The 10,813-nt window shown below is 39.1% G+C and overlaps 1 pseudogene; it reads right to left on the bottom strand.

Annotated features, from left to right (window-relative positions):
• Positions 1-23: 23 nt before the first annotated feature.
• On the bottom strand, positions 24-9,052 carry LOC110702244 (annotated as a pseudogene).
• Between the last annotated feature and the right edge of the window lie 1,761 nt (positions 9,053-10,813).

Consider the following 10,813-nt stretch of genomic DNA (forward strand, 5'->3'; position numbering starts at 1 on the left):
AGCTTTAGCTTCTTTTTTTTTTTTTTTTTTCTAAAAATATTTGTAATCATGCTGAATAATTTCTGCCTTACAGATATGAGAGTAAGAATGCGGGTTTAATTTGCCTGTGAAATAATGAATGCCGATTTTGTACTCTTATCATTTCCCCGTTCATTTGGAGCTGTTTCTGTTAGAAGGACCATTAAACTGGGACAAATCAGTCCCGGAGAGAGGGAATTGTAATTTTTCTAGAAGTAAAGACAAGATGACTTGAGCACAAAGGTGAGCTCATGGTTCTTGTGTTGCAGATGAGCATGTAAGTACAGCATCTGCGACTGATGTGAAGATATAATCCTCTCCAATTAACTTGACTAACCCAGATGAATGGAGTTTGTCAACTACGAATTGCACTGGACTTCCTATTACAAGCTGTTGCAAACGCGAAAACACATAGATCATTAAGATTAGTTCAAACTAGAGCTTTGTGCATGGATCATTAATTTGATGACATCAAATCAGAACTTTGCGCCGTGTTTGTGTGTTTACCTTCACAATTTTCTTTTCAAGGGTCTTGTATAACTTTTCAAGGGCATGTGTACCACTGGTATCAATATCTGCAACAGCTGCAACCAGTAAAAATATAAAAATATCTTCAGAAATACTCCTTAATTGAAAGCCAGGGTAAAAGAAGTTGTGGAACAAGATATTCGGGAGTTTTATCAGATGTTTACATGACATATCAATTATAAGATGTTTGATTTCGGGGAGGTTCTTGTCTGCAAGCTGTTCCTCCTCCTCATTCAGCCATTTCATTATCCTGTGTTGTGCGACAGCGGAAGCAAAGGTCGAAAAACAAACAAGAAAACAATAAAGAAATTCAATGCAAACAATAAGAACAACACCAAGAATTTACGTGGTTCACTATCGATGTGATAGCTACGTCCACGGGCACCGAGATCGAATGATTTCACTATAAACTGCAAAGATTACAAAGATGATTCTTGTATTTCTCAAGAACGGCTTTCACTCTGTCTCTCTTCACCCTTATACTAATATTAGGGAGGTTTTATATTAATCCCTAAAATAAAAGATACTTGGGCAAAAAGATAACATAAAAGATAACTTTAAATCGTAAAATCCGCGTCTCCGCATTTTTCCTTCTCCGCCCGGTCAGACCGGGCAAGGTCTGCCCGATCGGGCGCGAGAAGAAAACTCCATACGAATGCTTCAACGTATCCAACCCCCACCGCCCGGTCAGACCGGGCAATGTCCGCCCGATCGGGCGGACAAAGCTACGAAGTACGAGTCACCTAATACTTATCAACAATCTCCACCTTGACGAGAACTCGTAGTCAGCAAACGACCCCATCAAGACATAGTGGAAAAAACATCTCAAGCCAAACCCGATGCAAGACTCATGCATAAGCCATACATCCCGATAAGTCTTCAACCAAGACCCATCACATACTCGTCTCCAAGTATAACAACTCATAATGCTCCACCTGCATCACAAGCCCCGGGCAAGCTCCACCTTTAAGGCCAACACACCTACACCAGGAGCTCCCCAACTTCGCCCCTCAGGGCCTACTACATCACGTAGTAATCAATATTTAGCAAGTCTAAGCAATGTTTAAACTTGCTAAACGGAACAGGCTTAGTGAAGAAATCAGCCGGGTTGTCAGCAGTCCCAATCTTCTTCACCTTAATCCTCTTGTCAGTACGCAAGAAATGATACCTGACATCAATGTGCTTCGTCCGATCATGGTGTACTTGATCTTTAGCTAAGCAAATCGCACTTAGACTATCACAATACACTGTAGCAAAATCCTGTGCAATACCCAGTTCACCTACTAGGCCTTTGAGCCAAATAGACTCCTTAGCTGCAGAAGTTAAAGCCATATACTCAGCTTCAGTAGTTGACAACGTAACTGATGACTGCAATGTAGACTTCCAACTAACCACAGAACCACCCAAAGTGAACACATAACCAGTCACAGACCTCCTGGTATCCACATCAGCTGCATAATCAGAATCACTGTACCCAGTGACCAAGCATTCCCTACCATTCCCGTACACAAGACCAATATCAGTTGTCCCTCTCAGGTAGCGAAAAATCCTTTTCACCCCTTGCCAGTGTTCCCTCCCAGGTCGAGCCATAAACCTGCTTACAACACTAACAGCATGCGCAATATCCGGCCTAGTACAGACCATAGCATACATCAAACAACCAACCGCGTTTGCATATGGAACTCTAGACATATAAGACAACTCCTCCTCTGATTGAGGTGACATAGACAAAGACAACTTACAACTAACAGTAGTTGGCGTACTTATAGGCTTCGATTTTTCCATCCCAAAACGAGACAAAATCTTTTCAATGTAGCTTTTCTGAGTCAAGAAAAGCTTACCTCTAGCCCGATCCCTGTAGATCTCCATACCCAAAATCTTCCTAGCTGCACCCAAGTCTTTCATGTCAAACTCCGAGTTAAGCATCTCCTTTAATCTAGCAATATCAGATTTATTCTTTGTGGCAACCAACATGTCATCAACATATAACAAAAGATAAATCATGGAACCATTATCCAGCTTACTATGATACACACAGCAATCATATGAATTCCTGTCAAAAACCTTGTGAAACCATAAAAGAATCAAACCTTTTGTACCACTGTCGGGGGGATTGCTTAAGTCCATACAATGACTTTAGCAATCTGCAGGCATAGTGTTCCTTTCCAGGAACTTCGAATCCTTCGGGCTGCTTCATCAGAATCTCCTCCTCCAAATCGCCATGAAGGAAAGCCGTTTTAACATCCAACTGCTCCAGCTCAAGATCAAAATGTGCTACAATTGACAATAACACACGGATAGAAGTATGTCGAACCACAGGTGAGAATATCTCAACAAAATCAACCCCTTCTACCTGACTGAACCCCTTAGCAACTAGCCTAGCCTTAAAACGTATTTGCTCAGTTTCCGACAACCCTTCTTTCTTCTTGTAAATCCATTTACAACCCACAAGCTTCCTCCCTTCCGGTACCTTTACCAGTTCCCACACTCTGTTCTTGTAAAGAGACTGCATCTCTTCACCCATTGCGGCAAGCCATTGCGCAGACTCACTACAACTAATTGCTTGTTTATATGTGGCAGGTTCAAATGACTCTACATCATCAGCTACACTCAATGCATAACCTGTCATCGCATCAACACAGCAATTTCTTCCCTCCATCTCTTCAATCAATCTAACAGGCTTCTTGATAACTCGTTTAGGCATCTCAAGAATGGTGTCAGGTTGACTAGATGACCCCTGATTAGATTGCTCCACCTCATCCCCAGAGTTAGAATGAGTAGGAGTAATCTCAGGTTCAGGAGTACCCGGCACTGGAACATCAGCATCATCATCAATATATTGTACCCGAGGTAAATCAGCAATGGTAGACTGATGTACCTCAAGTACCCCATCTGTCTGTAATAAATTGTCTCCTTCCCTTCTCAAATCTGAAATCTCTGCATTTTTAATTGAATACATGGTGTTTTCATCGAAAGTAACATCCCTACTAAGAATGACCCGACCCTCCGAAGGTGAAAAAATTCTAAACCCCTTCACACCATCCCCGTACCCAACAAAACACCCCTTCTTGGCTCGTGGATCCAGCTTACCCTCAATAACATGATAATAAGCAACACAACCAAAAATCTTCAAATTCGAAAAATTAGGCAACTTACCACTCCAGATCTCAAACGGAATCTTGGAATCAATTCCAGAATGAGGACCCCTATTAATGACATAACAAGCTGTTAACACAGCTTCACTCCAGTACCTCCTCCCAAGCCCTGCATTAGAGAGCATGCATCGGACTCTCTCTAGCAGTGTCTGATTAACCCGTTCTGCTACACCGTTCTGCTGTGGTGTCTTCCTGACAGTATGATGCCGACCTATACCCTCATCTGCACAGAACTGATTAAACTCGTCTTTGCAAAACTCTAGCCCATTGTCCGTTCGTAGCTTCTTGATCTTCCTTCCTTGTCGATTTTCCACCAAAGCTTTCCATTGCTTGAAAACTTTGAAGGCCTCATCCTTTGACTTAAGCAACCTAAGCCATGTGTATCGGGACTTGTCATCAACAAATGACACAAAATAGTGGTAACCTCCCATACCTTCAACTCTAGATGGACCCCAGCAATCTGAATGGATGTAATCGAGCACTGCATCAGTAATGTGAGCACCCTTGCTGAACTTTGACCTGTGTTTCTTACCAAACACACAATGCTCACAAAATTCAAGGTTGGCAACCTTGACCCCGGATAGAAGACCCCTCTTGGACAATAGCTGCATCCCCTTCTCCCCCATATGACCAAGCCTCATGTGCCAAATCTTAGTCATCTCCTGGTGAGATACAGATGCGCAAACCGCAGAACTAGGCAGTGTAACACCCTCAAAAACATAGAGGGTGTTCCTTTTGATACCCTTAAGTACCAACTCAGAACCTCTGAAAATACACAACTCCCCATCTGAAAACACACCATTGTACCCCAATTCATCCAGGGTACCCAATGAAATCAGATTCTTTCCTAAAGCAGGAACATGCCGTACATTAGTCAAAGTTAACCTCCGCCCATCAACAGTCCTCAACCTCATGGAACCAATACCTGTGACCTTACATGGAGCATTGTTACCGACTATAACCATACCCCCATTGCGAGGTTCATATGTATCAAACCAATCTCGACGTGGACACATATGGAACGAACACCCCGAATCTAGAACCCAGTTATCAGATAAATCATCAGACCTAGCAGAACTGACTAATGCTAAATCTTCCTCTGAATTATAGCTCTCATTCGGTTTCTCTTCAACTACAGCAGCCTGGGACTTGTTTTTCCTCACCGGACAATTATTCCTAAAGTGACCCGGTTCTTTACAGTAATAACATGTTTTAGTAGTAGTTTTACTAGATCCATCCTTGCCGTTTCCAGCACCCGACCCAGCATTGTTCCCCTTGTTAAACCCCTTATTCTTTTTAGACTTTCCGGACTTAACAAATAACCCACTACCATTATCCCCATTATCACTCGTAGCTTTCATTCTGAGTTCCCTAGTATGAAGTGCTGCCTTCACTTCTTCTAAGGTTATAGAATCCTTACCAACAACAAAAGACTCTACAAAATTCTCAAAGCTAGACGGTAGAGATACAAGTAAAATCAACGCAGCATCCTCATCATCAATTTTAACATCTAAATTACGTAAATCAAGCAAAATAGAGTTAAGTTTTTCTAGATGTTCCCGTAAGGAAGTACCTGACTGCATCCGGAGGCTAAACAACCGCTGTTTCAGTAATAATTTGTTGGTCAACGACTTAGTCATATACAATGACTCCAGCTTCAGCCACAATCCAGCCGCCGTTTCCTGATCAGCAACCTCCGTGATGATTTGATCATCAAGACTAAGTAATATGGTAGAGTGTGCCTTCTCTTCCATAACTTCTAACTGCGAGTCAGTCGGTCCGTCTCCTGACTCCGAAGTAGTACTCTTTGGAGCCAACGGACGCCATATCTGCTGTTGTTTTAACAGAGCCTTCATCTTAATTTGCCATAGCCCGAAACTATTTTTCCCGGTAAACTTCTCAATTCTTATTGTTGAATCTCCTGCCATTGTTATCTTCAAGAAACTCTCCAAGGATTGAACCTGAGCTCTGATACCAATTGTTGTGCGACAGCGGAAGCAAAGGTCGAAAAAACAAACAAGAAAACAATAAAGAAATTCAATGCAAACAATAAGAACAACACCAAGAATTTACGTGGTTCACTATCGATGTGATAGCTACGTCCACGGGCACCGAGATCGAATGATTTCACTATAAACTGCAAAGATTACAAAGATGATTCTTGTATTTCTCAAGAACGGCTTTCACTCTGTCTCTCTTCACCCTTATACTAATATTAGGGAGGTTTTATATTAATCCCTAAAATAAAAGATACTTGGGCAAAAAGATAACATAAAAGATAACTTTAAATCGTAAAATCCGCGTCTCCGCATTTTTCCTTCTCCGCCCGGTCAGACCGGGCAAGGTCTGCCCGATCGGGCGCGAGAAGAAAACTCCATACGAATGCTTCAACGTATCCAACCCCCACCGCCCGGTCAGACCGGGCAATGTCCGCCCGATCGGGCGGACAAAGCTACGAAGTACGAGTCACCTAATACTTATCAACATCCTGCATCAGTGGACTAGCTAGATAATTGACCCTAAGAAAGTGTTTGAAATGACTAAACCATGTTATATGATGGCGGAATGTGTAGTTGTGTACCTGTCTCTGATATAGTTAGAGTTGGCGAAGTAGATTGCTGAGTCAACTTTGATAATTAGAACACCTGGAACCATTCTTGCCTCAGAATACTGATGAATATTCTTATACTCAGAAGAGCCAGGAAGCTTTCGGAGTACTGTAGTTTGTGGACGCGTCATCCTGAACATGATCTTGAAGATTGATAGGCAGACCTGATTACAAAATTTCTCTTAAAGCTGAATAAATTTTCATCTGGGTGAAAAAAATAAATTTATTGATGTATCATTCTTACTGCTATCAGCAGGCCGATCTCCACTGAGTGAAAAATTACGCCGAAGAAGGCACCCATACAAGCAACAAAGTCAAACTTGTCAATTTTGCATATTCGTATGATCTCTTTGATGTCAATCAGACCAAGCACAGCAGATATGATGATAGAAGAAAGTATGGCATTTGGGATATACTTGAACAAAGGCGTTATCACCATGAGAGTCAATAGTACTATGAAGCACATCACAATGTTGGAGGCTGCTGTCTTACAACCAGCCATATAATTTACTGCAGAGCGGGCAAACCCTCCTGTACGCGAGCAAATTTAGCTAGGTGCTCAATAAAATTTAAAAGAAGGGATCAATTGCTATAAGAGCTGATGTTTGCTGATCAAAACTCATTCTGAACTATTACAATTTTCTTTTTTTGGAAGAAATTCTTACCTGTGACAACATAGCTAGATGTCAAGGAGCCGACTACATTTGTGGCTCCGAGTGCTACCATTTCTAGGTTTCCATCCAGCTCATAGCCTCTTATATCTGCAAATGTTCTCCCGATAGCTAGTGCTTCCTACAGGAACAAAGACCGAAAAACATGCTGACTATGCAGTAAACTGATTTTATGATATGTATATGGAGTGTCTTCTACACTTATAGACAAAAGATAGTATATATATGTATAGGCTGATTGGAGATGCTTACAGCTAGCGCGATTACACCAACAATAGCACCAATTTTGAAGCCTTTAGCAAGATTGGTTCCAGAAAAATATATATCGTCAACTGATGATGGGTTAACACCCTTAGGTATATGTCCTACCTGAAAAAAATGAATCAAAAGGGTTGTGTTACCAGATAAATGTACAGAGATGAAGGAGTTCGGGTGCTTAATATGATTAATTGGTTGATCACTTACAATTTTAACACCATGTTTGTCAGCACGGCTGATGTAAACAATGAATGTGGAGAGGATCAGAGAGACTAGCGGAGCAACTGCTGAAACCCAAAACAATTTTTTGTTCCTCTTTCCCTAAGTAAATACGAATTACTTGTAAAATTGATCAAAAAGTATAGTATAAAAAACAATGAATTAAACAGCCTTAAGAGCCAAGAAAATCTTACAATGTATTTGGCAGCAAGAAGGAATGCCACAAATGATACTCCTAGAACGATTGTTCGCCAATCCCACTGTCAAAATGACCAAGAATCAGAGAAAACTAGCTCTATGAATGCACTAATAAATGATAGCAAGAATTATAAAGAAGTTAGTCCTATCAATTAGACTTACTCCATGTTCAACTACACTCCAAACTGAGTGCATAACAGAGACAATATCTGTCTTTTAAGTAAATTTCTTTATTCCTAGTAAGCCTTTAAGCTGTTGAAGGGCTATAACTATGGCTGCTCCAGCCATGAAACCAACTGTTGCAGCATGAGATAGATAATCCACTAAGAAGCCCAACCTGAAACCATAATAAGAACAGGTCAATATAGTACTCCTTCCAGCCCTTAAAGATATATGAATTACTCGCATCTAATCTCCTTATAAGTTGTGGCCTATATTATAGGGATGCAGGGAGTATGTTGAATTTATCCAAAAACTGTTAGCTTCTGCTTCAACACATATCATTCATATAAATAAACAAAGATCATGCGTCATGAGAACAAATGCATACCTTAAAAATCCTAGAGCAGATTGAATGATGCCTGCAAAGAATGTAGCTGTGAATGCAAGACGTCGATAGTCATCAGCTTCTTTGACAGGATCAAACTCCTTCTGCAGAATAGTCCCCATAATCAGAGACACCACTGCCACAGGTCCGATAGCCAGCTCCCTTGAGCTTCCCATCACAGCATATATCAGAGGAGGAACAAAGCTGCTGTCTGCAGTACAGTATGCAAGATAGCGCGATTAGAACTTTTCTTTCCTGATTAAGTTTTTCTACAGTATGATTAGCAACAGAAGGCAAGTAGGTAACTCACATAAACCATACTGAGGAGCCAAATTCGCGAGCTTTGCGTATGCAATGTCCTGTTTATTAGTTATCAAACAAGAAAAACTGTCAAAATTTATAGTACAAAACAAGAGTATCTTACAAAGTTACAAGTCATTTTCTAGTGGAAAATTGATTCTACCTGAGGAACTTGCATGCTAGCAATAGTGATTCCTGAAAGAAGGTCCCCTCGAAATTTCGAAAAGTTGTATGATTTTGCCCATCCAAGGATAGGGAAAACAGCTTGTAAGACTAAAATAAACTTCTTAAAATGTGACTGATCACCCTTTAAAGAATTAATTCGATTACTCGAAAAAAAGGTTTCTTCAAAGCCATCCTTAAACTCCTTGAAAAAGTTTTGTTTAGATTGTAATCCCTCCTGTTTCATGTTAGAATGTTTCCCATTTGAGGGATTTTCATGTGATGAAGACACACTTTTAGAGTCTTTTATGTCAAACTCACACATTATTTAGATTTCAGAATACACAAAAAAGATTGTTAGATTACTTCAACACTTGAAGAAATCTAGGATTTTTATAAGAAAGGATGGAATAAATTTGTAGTTCTAGTACTTAACTAGCCAATACGAAGTACACTTGTATATAAATAATGAAAATAATCCTATTAGAGTCATCTCATGATTAGAGGCCCTCTACTAGAGGTAGAGACTAATTTTGTAGAAAAAAGATAAGAGTATACAATTTTAACAATTTTAAATTACCAAAATATAGACGTCATGAATTTTGAAAGTTACGCAATTAATAAGATCATTCACATTCGATAATGAACTTTTATTTTTATTCATGTCATGAAAAATCCACAAATGAGAAAATCTCTTGGATTCCAATCATCCCCACTCATGAATTAATGTTTCTTGTCAATCATGTCATGGAATAAGCCAAACAATACATGCATGCAAAAAAACATTTCTTTAGTCATTAATGAGGTTTTTTATTTTTTATTTTTTTTTTATATAACATTAAAATAAATAAATAAAGTTGCAATACTTGGACTAAAAATGTATGAGAGCTTTTTGAACAAAGTGTTGCAATTTTATGAAACACTGGAATTATTTTGTTACTCTTCTATCACATCTTTTCAAGCTACGAATTTGACTCAATACTTTACTTTTAAAATGCTTTGACAAGATCCTGCTAATTTACTCCCTATTAATAGAAAAAAAAAATCCTTATTAGTGAAATTTTATGATTAAGAGAGAGGTATTAAAGTTGAAAAGCTTAGTAAGCTTGTAAGCCACTTGTGCTTATTTCTTACGCTTCTACCAGTATAACAAATTCCCCAATGAATGTCTTGTAGAGAGAAAAAATTGTACACCACATACAATCTTATTATTGTATTTAGATTATTTATCCGAGTATGTTACTCTCTCTATTTCTAAATAAATCTATCATTTTAGTTGGCACAACTTTGACCATGAGTATTATTAATTTTATATTAGTTTAACTTATAATAATCTGATATTATGAAAATATACCTTGTAACTAATCTAACAAAAGTTTACATTATAACATTTGGTTTTAATATATTAGCTAATTAAAAATCAAGTTAAAGTTAGTATTTAAATAGTGTAAAAGTCAGAGTGATAAACTTATTCAGATATAGTGGGAGTATAAATTTCAAATATTGTAAGTCTTATATATGGCACAACAAAAAAATGGGCATGGAAAATATGCTTTTGAACACCTACAACCTACGAGGCCACAACTTTTGTGATAACGCAATTTTATCTTTCAATGACCCTTACAATACTCATTTCTAGTATCAATTATCTAGTCACATTTTATTGGCTAATTATTAGATATCTAATAGTTATTGACATTTTTATTTTATAATCGACATGCAAACAACTTAATATCTTACCCTAAAAAAATTTATTACCTGTTTGGGTCCAATTTCATTAATTCAATTGGGCCTAGTCCAAATAACTCAAATTACAAGCCCAAAGCAAAAGTCAACATCCTCCAAAATCATGCTAAGGTCAGTCAACGGCCCAGTCAACTTGGCAAGCCCAATTGACTTCCGGCCCAATCCATACTCCATAATGTCAAGGTATAAAAGCCATTCATTTGGTCCATTCTCTCTCATGCAAAAAAAGCTTCAAGCAACTAATATCTTGCATAGCTTTCTCTCTCTAAAATATACTGACTTTAGCATCGGAGGGGCCTTCCTCGGCTACACCCCCGGGGCTAGTTTACGTGTATTTGCTGTGCAGGAAACCCTCGGCTCCGCTGCTAATTGGACCGAGACAGACTTTCCCCTCTAGTTTGGA

Source organism: Chenopodium quinoa, unplaced genomic scaffold (genome assembly GCF_001683475.1).
Source record: "Chenopodium quinoa cultivar QQ74 unplaced genomic scaffold, ASM168347v1, whole genome shotgun sequence".
In the NCBI taxonomy this organism is placed as follows: domain Eukaryota; kingdom Viridiplantae; phylum Streptophyta; class Magnoliopsida; order Caryophyllales; family Amaranthaceae; genus Chenopodium; species Chenopodium quinoa.